Genomic DNA, 12507 nt, shown 5'->3' on the forward strand with positions numbered 1-12507 from the left:
ATCTGGACTTGCAAAACTTTGAAAAATACTTTTTCTTTACTGTCATATTACCTTCTATTCCTTGGAAATGGATAGGATAAGTTTTAAAATGAATTTTAAAATCATTGTGTTACAGCAAAATTTACAGGTTTCTCGTGTAAACTACTTCTAATTTTCTATTGAAGACTTCATATACGTTAATATTCATATGTACGCCACAACTGCACATACATTTCCGTGATTTTAAGCGATTCAGCTTCTTTTGCGCAGGCATTTTTTTTAGAGTTCCAGGCATAGTTCTGTTTTTTTTTTCTGGGACGCACTGTAAAATTATAAATCAGGAGATTCCTATACTGAATTAAACTTTTTTTTTTACTTGATTTTCATTGAAGGCGTTATTCCTTGTCAATATGTGTCAAATATTTAACTTACAGAATTGATGCCAAAAACTTGAAAGCTCATTACGATGATTCGATGTAAAGTAACATTGTTTTAAAATTGAAAATTTTAAACTACATACTTTTTAATATCATGATTGATGAGAAAACTCTGAATTTTCACTGTGATTCAAACTGATTTGGGAAATTAAATTCCACAAATTATGTTTAATACTGATATTTAACATTCAGAATTGATACCAAAAACTTGAATGATGATGCGATGTAAAGTAACATTGTTAAACTACATACTTCTTAATATCATGTATGATGAGAGAACTCTGAGTTTTTACTGTGGTTCAAACTGATTTTGGAAATTAAAGTCAATAAATTATGTTACTGGTATTTAACACATAGAATTGATGCCAAAAACTTGAATAATGTGGCGATATAAAGGAACATTTTTAGGTGGTCTGTCGATGACAGATCACCTACTGATTCCGTTAGAATTTTCTTTCATTATTTATTCATTCTTTATTAGGTGGTCATCAAAAATAAACCATATTTGATATACATTAACTTCAGGTCAAAGGTCAACTAAAAATGTCAACAAATTCCGCGCGCGCACCTCGACGCGCACGTACGCGCGCATCAAAATTTTAAAATGCTCAAATACACCAGTTTACAGTTGTGTGCGCCATTTTAAACAAAGCCAATGACCTAGAGGTCATGTATTTATGCGTAAATTAGGATTGCGCCCATGCAAATTTTGATAATATCACTGCCCTACGCGCTGCGTTGTGCGCGCACATCATCATTTGCATGGGCGCAATCTTAATTTACGCATAAATACCACTGGTCAAAGGTTATTGGCCCCGCTTCCGGGGTCAACTGTCTGCGCATGCGCACTGATACAACTGTAAACTGGTGTATTCGTTCCAAATTAATTTTGCATACGTTTCAGGCCATTTTAAGCATTTTGCAAAAAAAACGCACACACGCGAATGCGTGCGCGTTTTTGCGCGTACTTAAATTTCGCAACGTAGAATCACCAAATTTTCTCTTTCGTCATATTTGGCACATTTTTTCAAGCATTTTGATACCTTGTTCATTTTTTTCTGACCATTAATAACGGAATGAGCGTCCGTTAAGATACGCATCCGTGCGTGCGAGCTCTTGTAATACATAGCATATATGGGCAAAAACATGCCTATACAAAATCCATTGTAGCTCTTTAGGATGCAAGATGACCCCAATTTTTTTCTTCATATCTTGATAAAGTGTGAGTCGAAGATATGATTTCATGTCTCATTTGACCCTCAATTAACTCATGACGTCATCATAATGGCCTTCGAACTCAAAATTTCAATTTGCATATTATGACGTCAGCATATTTTTGGAAAATTGACTGTATCTCTGTAAATATTGATCTATTTTCTTCCAAATTTTGATATGTTGTACCTGAGAATATTCTCTACAAATGCAAACAACACGATATTTCATTTTGACAATCGTATCATGGCGGATTTTTGCGATTAAAGGAGGCATGTCAATTTTTCACATTTTGCGTGTATTCTCTAAGGGACATGACTTTTTCTCAAAACTGGATTCTACATTCTTGTCTTTCGCGAGCAATATCTCCGTCGTTTTATCTTTGTTTACGCTGAGCTTTGAGTATGTTGTAGCTGAGACAAAAAGCTATCATAATGTGCCCTTTAATTTTCGATCAGATGCCGGGATCATGCTCATATTTTACTTGCAAAGTTGGATTTGCGAATTCCATTTTCCGTTTACGTGTAATCTCTATGGGAAATGTTTTGGTGTATCGGTAACGCACTTGACTTCCGACCTCGAGGTCCCTGGTTCGAGTCAGGGCGTCTCCAACAATTTTTTTTCTTCACTTTTTTTTCTTTTTGACCTTTCACTGTACCATCTCCTTTAAATATTAAAACACGTACAATCGCAAATAATGTAATAAACAACCATATTTATTTGATTATTACCCTATTATCACTTGATCCATTACTTTTTGCGTGTAATCCTTATGGGAGATGACTTTTTCTCAAATCTGGATTCTACATTCATGTCTTTTGAGAGCAATATCGCCGTTATTTCAGCTTGATTTTTGTTGATTTTTGAGTATGTTGTAGCTGTGACTATATACTATCTAAATGATCTCTCATTTTTTCAGTCTGATGTCATCATGGTCTGTTGATGATGATCATCATCAACATGATCATGATCATCATGATCATCATCATCATCATCGTTATCATCATTATCATCATCATCATTAACACTACCATTAATATCATCATCTAACATTATCAATATCAACATCTTGATCATCATCATCGTCATCATCATTATCATCATTACTATCAAGATCATCATCATCATCATAATCATTATGATCATCATTGTTTACATGTACATGTCTATACAATTTCTCTCTTTCTCTATATGGGAGATGACTTTTTCTCAAATCTGGATTCTACATTCCTGTCTTTTGCGAGCAATATCGCCGTTTATTCCTTTTGGTTTTTGTTGATTTTGGAGTATGTTGTAGTTGAGACTATATGCTATCTAAATGCCCCCTCATTTTTTCAATCAGATGTCAGCGTCACGCTCATGATCATTATGATCATCATCATCATCATCATGGTCTGAAATCTGGATTCTACATTCCTGTCTTTTGCGAGCAATATCGCCGTTATTTCCGCTCGTTTTTAATTGATTTTTTAGTATGTTGTAGCTGAGACTATAATATGCTATCTAACTGTCTTCCTCATTTTTTTCAATCAGATGTCGGGATCACGCATATGATCATCATCAATATCATTGTGATCATCATCAATATCATCATGGTCATCATCATCATGGTCTGATGATCATCATCAAAATCATCATTATCATGATCATCAACATCATCATCATCATCATCATCATCATTAACATTATCATTATAATCATCATCATCATCATCATCATCACCATTACTATCAAGATCATCATCATCATCATAATCGTTGTGATCATCATTGTTAACATGTACATGTCTATATAATTTTTCTCTTTCTCTATATGGGAGATGACTTTTTCTCAAATCTGGATTCTACATTCCTGTCTTTTGTGAGCAATATCACCGTTATTTCCGCTTGGTTTTGGTTGATTTTTGAGTATGTTGTAGCTGAGACTATATGCTATCGTAATGTCTCATTTTTTCAATCAGATGTCAGCATGATCATCATCATCAATATCATCATGATGATCATCATCATGGTCTGATGATGATCATCATCAACATCATCATGATCATCATGATCATGATCATCATCATCGTTATCATCATTATCATCATCATCATTAACATTACCATTAATATCATCATCTAACATTATCATTATCATCATCATGATCATCATCATCGTCATCATCATTATCATCATTACTATCAAGATCATCATCATCATCATCATAATCATTCTGATCATCATTGTTTACATGTACATGTCTATACAATTTCTCTCTTTCTCTATATGGGAGATGACTTTTTCTCAAATCTGGATTCTACATTCCTGTCTTTTGCGAGCAATATCGCCGTTTATTCCTTTTGGTTTTTGTTGATTTTGGAGTATGTTGTAGTTGAGACTATATGCTATCTAAATGCCCCCTCATTTTTTCAATCAGATGTCAGCGTCACGCTCATGATCATTATGATCATGATCATCATCATAATCATATATCGACGCTTGTAATGACGTGCGCACACATAATAATGGAAGCAACCATTCATGACACGTACAATAAAAAGACTCTTCGTCTAAACTGCGCACTGTTTATATACTAGATTTTGAGAATATTAGACTTTTAAGTTTATTGACAGAAAATATGAAGTATTATTAAAATACAACCAAACCGAATTTAATTATTGAAATGTATACTTCGTTAACACTTAACGCCATGACAAACAACTGAGTCATTATAAACATGTATAGATCAAATGAAATTGCAAAGGGTACATAATGCCTTACCATGAAACAACATGGGACCTCGGTTTGTTCTTCTTTCTTTCGTTTATTTTGGTTGTAATGGGTGATTGCAGAAACAAATGTTTTGGATGAACAAGCAGTTTACTTAGTCGAACGTAATATGTATCCAAGCACATCGAGATTCACGAAGGGTTATGGATTCGAGCGAATCGTGTTCAGGAAGTTAAAATAATGATTATGTTAATAATGATGCAATAAGCTAGACTGTCTAATCTAACAATTATTATTAGGACCTTTGTTCGATTTGAAAACGTTATGGGAGTACTGTAGTATATTTGTAAAGGTTCTTGACTCTGATACGAGAGGTTCTGGGTTCGAGGCTCGCTCGGTACCTAGCTACATCCTTCGACAAGATGGTTTGCTCACGTTCGTCCGTTTCTAAATCCCGTTATTACATGACCATGAGAGGAAACCATGTTTTTAATACCAATATGGCTACACTGGATAATTAAGACTCAATTATTATTATTGATTTCATCTAATTGTAGATGTACGTATGATATGTTTCAAATCGGGGTCCGTCTAAATCAGTATGCGAAAGCACAGATATGACGGACTAAGTACCGCTAGACCAAATCACATCTCCTATGCTGCCGACTTCATTTCCCAATCGCTTTCAATGTTGAAGAAAGTCTGTGCTCTCCCCTCAATCGGTATGCCTTGTGAGATTGTTCGCCCTCACACACTAAAAGAATACACCCTCTTAGCTTAAAGGGATCCGGTAACTTTGTCTCAGATTCTGAAACAAAATTCTGGATTTAGCTCATGCTGCAATCATAATTATAAACCTTTAGGTCAGTCAGGAACCCCATGACATTTACAAGCCGATCGCCTGTCTGATTATCAAGATATTTATGATTGGAAATCGAAACCAACTTTTGCGTTTTCCTAACGGTTTTGATAACATTATTTTAGGGAAAATGAGAAAGGTAAAACCGGTCACGGTCAAGATTTTTACTTTTTTTGAGGAACTTCATGAACATTTTAAATCGCAATATTTGTTAGGGCTTCAATATTACAACATATCACAGACACTGATAACACGTAGGGCGGATCTAGGGGGAGGAGGTGTTTCGGCGGTTTACCCCCCCCCCCCCCCTGGGTGGCCAAGTGAAAAAAGAAGAAGAGTAAAACAGTAAAACGGCGCGATTTTGGGGGAAAATTTGGTCAACCCCCCCAACCACCCCCCCCCCCTTGTAAAAAAAGCTAGATCCGCCCCTGGTAAATATCGCAGATTTAACATTGTTAAACGATGCCTTAAAAAAAAACTTTTCCTGATATGAAACGGGCCAACTCTAATCTCCTCCCAGGCTCCAACACACACATGCACGACTAAGCCGTGTTCATGACGTACATACAGACAATCATAGCATAAATTTCAATACAGATGCTCATAAAAACATCTTTGTGAATATTGCTTTTGGACATGGGTGTCGATCCTTACGTAATACCTATTGTTCAGGGGGGATGAATGAATAGATCATCCCCCTGAACAATAGGTATCAATTACAGATCGACACCCATGCTTTTGGAACTCGTTTTCTTTATAAGACATGTATCCAGATCAATCACCCTTGAAGTTTCATAGTTCCTCTTTTATTCACTGCATTCCTTATCGTTCATGGGATTGAACTGTGGAAGCCATGTAAACATCTAGACTATTGCTATTCAAGCACATTTTGTAGAAGAGGAGTATGGCAAATTAAAAACAGCGTTCTTTTTCACCTCTATAGTTCCTTTTAGAAACAAGGAACTGTTTTTACCAGATCAAATTTATGACAGAATTACATTAAGTTTCGATCCTCGAAGTTCCCCGTTAGATTAAATTTCAGGAAGGAAATTCAATTTAATTTCCATTTGTTTTCTTTTGCAGCATTGTCACATCCGTATAGCCTACAACTTATTTATGAAAAATGTGTGATGTCGCACAGTGAAGACCAATTGTACTTTATCAGCCTTTTATTTACTATAAAGCATTAGTAGTTTAAGATAGTAGATAATAGCAAAGTTAAAAGTCACAATAATTATTATCATATATAAATATCACTGTTCCTATTTTGATTAATATCATACAATTTTTTTCGCACAATAGCAGAAACAAATAATATATATGATATTTATTTTGTTACAATTGTTTGTAAACATTCTTGCACTGATTGCAAAGTAAACAGATAACATGTGAAGCAATAGGAAATAAGTTTAAGGTTATCTTTCATTTTCGGGCAGTGAGATTTCCAAAGTGGGAGTGTGGCCTGGGTTGCACAATGTCTGCGAAAGCAGTGAATAAGTATTATCAAGCATTCGCCAAAATTGTCAAATATTCCTTAAAATTCCTTAAAAAACATTATTGCATTATTCGCCCTTCCCCCTCCAGAACGTGACAAGTAGTTAAAGAATAATTACAGAATAGTTAGCGAATACGCTGAATGGTTGAAGATTACTAGCAGAATAATTACAGATTAGTTGAGGAATTGTCTATTTCTTAATTCTGGAAATCCATCTTCAAATAAAGCAGGGTACTGCCTTTGTCAATTATTTTTAACTGAGCACTGATTTCGCCGATATGAAAATAAGGTTGAACCGATAGAAAGTATTTCTTTTGGGGTCATCTTGTAACTCAATGAGTTACTCTGAGGAAATTGTGCTCCTTTTGATCAGATTGTATTTTACCTAAGGATGTATTTCCTGATATGTCTGGGTTTTTTCCTACACCTATGCCTTATATATTTCATGGAAAATATAGATGGAAACGATTGAGAGCATTTCGTTATGAAAGCAATGTTGTCATTGCAGCACACCAATACACACACACAAACAAAATAACGCACAAGAACGCACGGCCTTTCGCCCTGACTTGAAGAATACAACCTCCTAGCTTAAAAGAAAAACCTTTCATGATACGAAACGGGCCAACTCTAATCTCCTCCCAGGCTCCAACACACACATGCACGTCTAAGCCGTGTTTACAATGCACATACGGACAATCACAGCTTAAATTTCAATACAGATGCTGATAAAAAAACATTTTGTGAATATTGTTTTTGGAACTCGTTTTCTCTATAAGACATTGTATCCAGATCAATCACCCTTGACGTTTCATAGTTCCTCTTTTATTCACTGCATTCCTTGTAGTAAATATTATAATCTATCATAAGACTTGAAGACAGACCACCTTATTCGTCCTCGTGACGAATTAAATTCTAGTTTTTAATTGAAATTTTTAAACTACATACTTTTGGTATGGTATGGTATGGTATTTTTTTATTGAATCATGCATCGCAGTTACATATTACTGAATTGCACATTGATATAAGTTGCATTCCAAAAACGAGAGTACAATTTAGAACAGTATCGTTTACATAATAAGTACACGTATTATGTCACATGTTTATCCTAAATTTTGTATATACCAAAAGTAAAACAAAAGCAAAAATACGAAGGAAAAGGGGAATATCTACCTCAACAAATTATGAATTCAAAGTGAGGAAGAGAAAAAGAAAAGATGTAGACAAAAGAGGTTTTTAATATCATGTATGTTTACACTTTGATTCAAACTGATTTGGGAAATTAAAGTCGCACGGTTGCATATGTACATATCATTTGGTAATGTTTGCACTATGCTAAAATTTCAAGGCCTAGTTTCGAAATTGGTAATTTTCTACCAATTATATAGGGGTTTGATTTTTTACTGTTCTAACATATTGACATTCTTATATTGTAACCAAATTGCATGTCTATACACTATACACACATTAGTATATGGAGAAGAGAGTCACACTTTCACATGATATTAAATAGGCAAGTTATCTGATTTGCCATCATATAGTTATAGCTCAGATAATGAGCAAATTGATATACACGTAATCGTGTTGAGGCGAAGATCATTAATGTTTAAATTTTAAGTATATGTATTTTCAAATGGCGGGTATACATGTCACTTTAATCCAGGTTAAGGCTTAGCTATGTCCACGGGAACTTTGGGAATATGATTGTCTCTGTTACTACCCGAACTCTTGTCATTTTAAAAGCCGCTTCTTACTTTGAATTTAAGAATTGATTAATTTCGATGAATCATTTTGTTACAGAATGACAATATTTCTTGAGGAATTAAGAGCTTGAAGTTACGCGCTCCATTAATCAGTGGAAAAAGTTTAAAAAGATGAATATGGACTGACTAAAATGTCTTTAAAACTTCATTGCTGATTTCTTTTACATTCATGTTTTCCAACCCCTAGCTTTTCCCTTCATACCAGTCTTAGTCGATTGAAAGTAAATATTTCTTCAGTGATCACCTTCTAACTCAATGAGTTACTCTGAGGATATTATGCTCCTTTTGATCAGATTGTATTTTACCCTGCATTTCTAAGGATGTATTTCCTTATATGTCTGGGGATTTTCCTACACCTAGGCTTTATACATATCATTTAATGGGAAATTTAGATGGAGACGATTAGTTGAGAGCATTTCGTTTAAATAACAATGTTTTAAATGCAGCAAACACACACAAACATACACACACAAACAAACGCACACGCACGCACACCCGTTTTCTCTATTTGATGTGTATTGTGTATCAATATCAATCACACTTGACGTTTCATAGTTTCATTTTGGGAAAGAAAGTGAAAACCATGCAAAAGTACATTGCTATTCAAGCACATTTGTAGAAGAGGAAGAGGGCAACTGAAAAACATCGCTTATTTTCACCTCTAGTTCCTTTTAAGGATAGGAAACTGTTTCCCAGATCAAATTTGTGACTTAATCAGAATAATACATTAAGTTTCGGTCCTCGATGTTTCCCGGTTAGATTAAAATTCCGAAAGAAAAATAATTTTGATTACCATTTGTTTTAGTTTTTGTTTTTGTTTACAGCATGTTGCATCCGTATCTTAGAATCCAGTCACCAACAACTTATTTTTGAAAAATGTGTGATGTTGCGCATTGATGATCAAATATTCTTTCTCATATTTTTAATTACTGAGCAGTAGTATAGTAATTAAGCAAAATTAATAGTCACAATGATTATAATCATATCTAAGTGTCACTATCCATAAATGTGATTACTATCATTACTTTAAAAATTGCACGGTAGCAGATAAACAAAAAAGATAATTATTTTGTTACGATTGTTTGTAGACATGTTTGCATATTGTAAAGTTAACAGATAATAATGTGTAGCAATAGAAAGTAAGTTCAAAAGCAATTATTTATTTTTGGGCAGTGAAATGTATAAAGTGGCAGAAATATCGCCTGGTTGCCTGGGTGGCAAACAAAAGCGGTGAACAGCTATTATCAGAAATTTGCAAGAGTTGTCAATTATTCCTGAAAAATTATGTAAATACAGTGTTTGCCATGACACCAAAATAACGTTCGTCCATTTTTCCGAGAAAACTCTTAACATATTAAAAATGTTCAACAACCTTTGGCGAATATGACATCCCCGCCCCCCCCCCCCAAAAAAAAATGGTCTGCAATAGTGCACTACTGTCATAAGCTATTCTTCATTCAAGTGGTCTGCAAACGTTCTTTTTAATCGACAACTATTATTCAATTATTGCCCACCCCCCCCCCCCCCTTTTCCGGAACGTATCGAATAGTTCAAGGATAATTACAGAATAGTTAGCGAATACACCGAATGGTTGGAAAATAATAGCAGAATAGTTTTGTCGATGAATTGTGTAATCCATCTGTTAATTCTGGAAATCCATCTTTAAATGTAAAAGGGTACTGCTTTTGTCAATATTTTGAAAATGCTTAGCTCTGATTCCTCCGAGAATGAAGAGGAAGGTTGAACTTACCTTTTTTTAAATAGAGATAGATGATTGAAATTCATATTTATTTCCTTCTCACTGACACTACGTCAAATAATAAACAAATAGAAGAGTTTACAGGAATCAGTAAATAAATTCAAAAGCAGAAGGAGCCAAAAACCAAGAAGGTAAATGCTCATGTTTGGAACACAATTACACGTAAGGATAAGTTACAGTATATACTGAGAAGAGAGTTAGGCATTGGTGGATAACTTAGGTTCATTTAAAGCCCCACTTTCTTACTTGTACCTACTTGCTCCCTCTAGATAGAAAACTTCCCCAATCGGTGCCTGTTGGTCCCCCATGATCCTCTATTTCTTATCTTATTTGAGAGCTGAGTTGATGAGATAGCCACCTGTCAGTGACCTCGCTGTGTGGTCTAATCCCTCCTAGCCACACTAGTATTGATAAGCTTTAGTTTAAATGTTACAGTGTCCATTGCTTCGAAGCTTCTTCACTATGAGGTGTTTGCAATTTCACCAAACATACTTAATATATCAGTGTACTAGAATGTTATTAATAATAGCGACATACATCTCATTTACAAACCGCCTGACAAAACAGTCCCGAGGCGTATATAAAAAAAGTATATAATAGGCCATTCATAAAAATTATCAATAAACAAAACATGGTTTGTCTTTAAAGAAGGTAACTGACGTAGAATAAAAGTAAATTCTTCTGTAAACAGTAAATTCGTCAAAAACATAACGTAAATACAAGAAAGGGAATTAGAGGGTAGTAAATGTTATAAGATGATGAAGCGGATCATAATTAAATGATTGGTTGAGAGCGTACACGTGATCAGGCATTTATTTTGCCTAACACGTAATTTTACTAATGACTGGTCATTAGTAAAATCATGTTATAAAACATTCTTTAATAAAACAAATCAAAAATCATCTTATAAAAGAAATAATACACATCATCTTATAAAACAAATAAGACACATCATTTTTTTTTTCTCCAAACAGTGTAATTATCGCTATGCATTTGCCACATTCGGCGAAATGTTCTTTCAATTAATTCGTCCGCTATTCGTCAAATTGAGTTTTTCTTTAACTTTGCTTCAATTTGTCGCCTGATGTTCTTCAAAATACCTCTACTAAACATGGCACTAAGCATTAATCAATTATTCAGATTTGGACTCTGACTGACTTGCAATACTTTGCGGATAGTGTAAGGTAGCCAAAAATTCGCCCGTAAACAGTTTGTGACAAATCGCTATTAGCCGCTATATAATCCCACTATCGCCAAACTTTCGCCGCTCAGTGACATACAATCTGAAACAACTTCATACTTTGAATGGGTTGAATGTTTTAATTGCCTTAATATCGTTTTATTCGGGTAGCAAAAAGCCTGAATTCTTTCTAGTTTATCTGGATGACGAAATAGCATTTTACCATTACTGTAGAAGAAAAAAATTACTCGCTCCCTTCTCGAAAAAAAGAAGAAATAGGACGGTTAATGATCTAGCAAGAAGCCTCAGACCCCTTGCGGAAAAAAATGCGCACGTACTCCTATCGGATTAACCAAAAGTTTGCATATGCATAGTCGTGAGTTAGAAGGTGGCTGAAAAGTTCCCAAAATCCCTTCTATGGTGTGATATCTTACCTTTACTCTATGAAGAAATTGCAGCTTTTAAATGATAGAAATTAAGCTTCCACACAGGTATCCAACGCGACTTTATATGGCAGATAGTAACTTAAACCACAAGCACAGTTCTGCAAACACGACCGAACTGTTCCAGAACCAGGCTGCAAGGAGGTGCCTGTACGTGACAATGCTTTGCATAAATATATGATTTGCACGCATGCTGCACAAGATCAAAACAATTTTAGCACATGTACGACGGCGTTCAAAAGGAGGAAACTTATCAAATGAGCCCACTATTTGTTCGTTGTTGTGTCATGAAGAGGAAGTATTTGAGAGAAAAAAGTTAAGTGCAAATTAAAAAGTTTTTTTTTTTACATGATTAAAAAAAAAAAAAAACTCAAAGGGGCAGCCATGAGGCAGAAGTGAATAGAAATTACAATCCAAGAGCAACAAATTAACGTCCATTAAAAATGATGTAGGCGTACATTAAAATTTGATTGACTGAAATACAATAATATAAAAATAGAAATAACATTGGATAATACTGTACTACTTGTAGCTTTATACTTGCTCCCAGGCGCGTACGCAGGATTTTTTCAAGGGGGGGGGGGGGGGGGGGTTTAACATTTATAAATCGGTCCGAAAATTTCGCAACGACTCAGCCAGCCGCTGAATAAGCCGGGGGGGGGGGGGGGG

This window comes from Strongylocentrotus purpuratus, unplaced genomic scaffold (genome assembly GCF_000002235.5).
Source record: "Strongylocentrotus purpuratus isolate Spur 01 unplaced genomic scaffold, Spur_5.0 spur5_scaffold_14, whole genome shotgun sequence".
Lineage (NCBI taxonomy): Eukaryota > Metazoa > Echinodermata > Echinoidea > Camarodonta > Strongylocentrotidae > Strongylocentrotus > Strongylocentrotus purpuratus.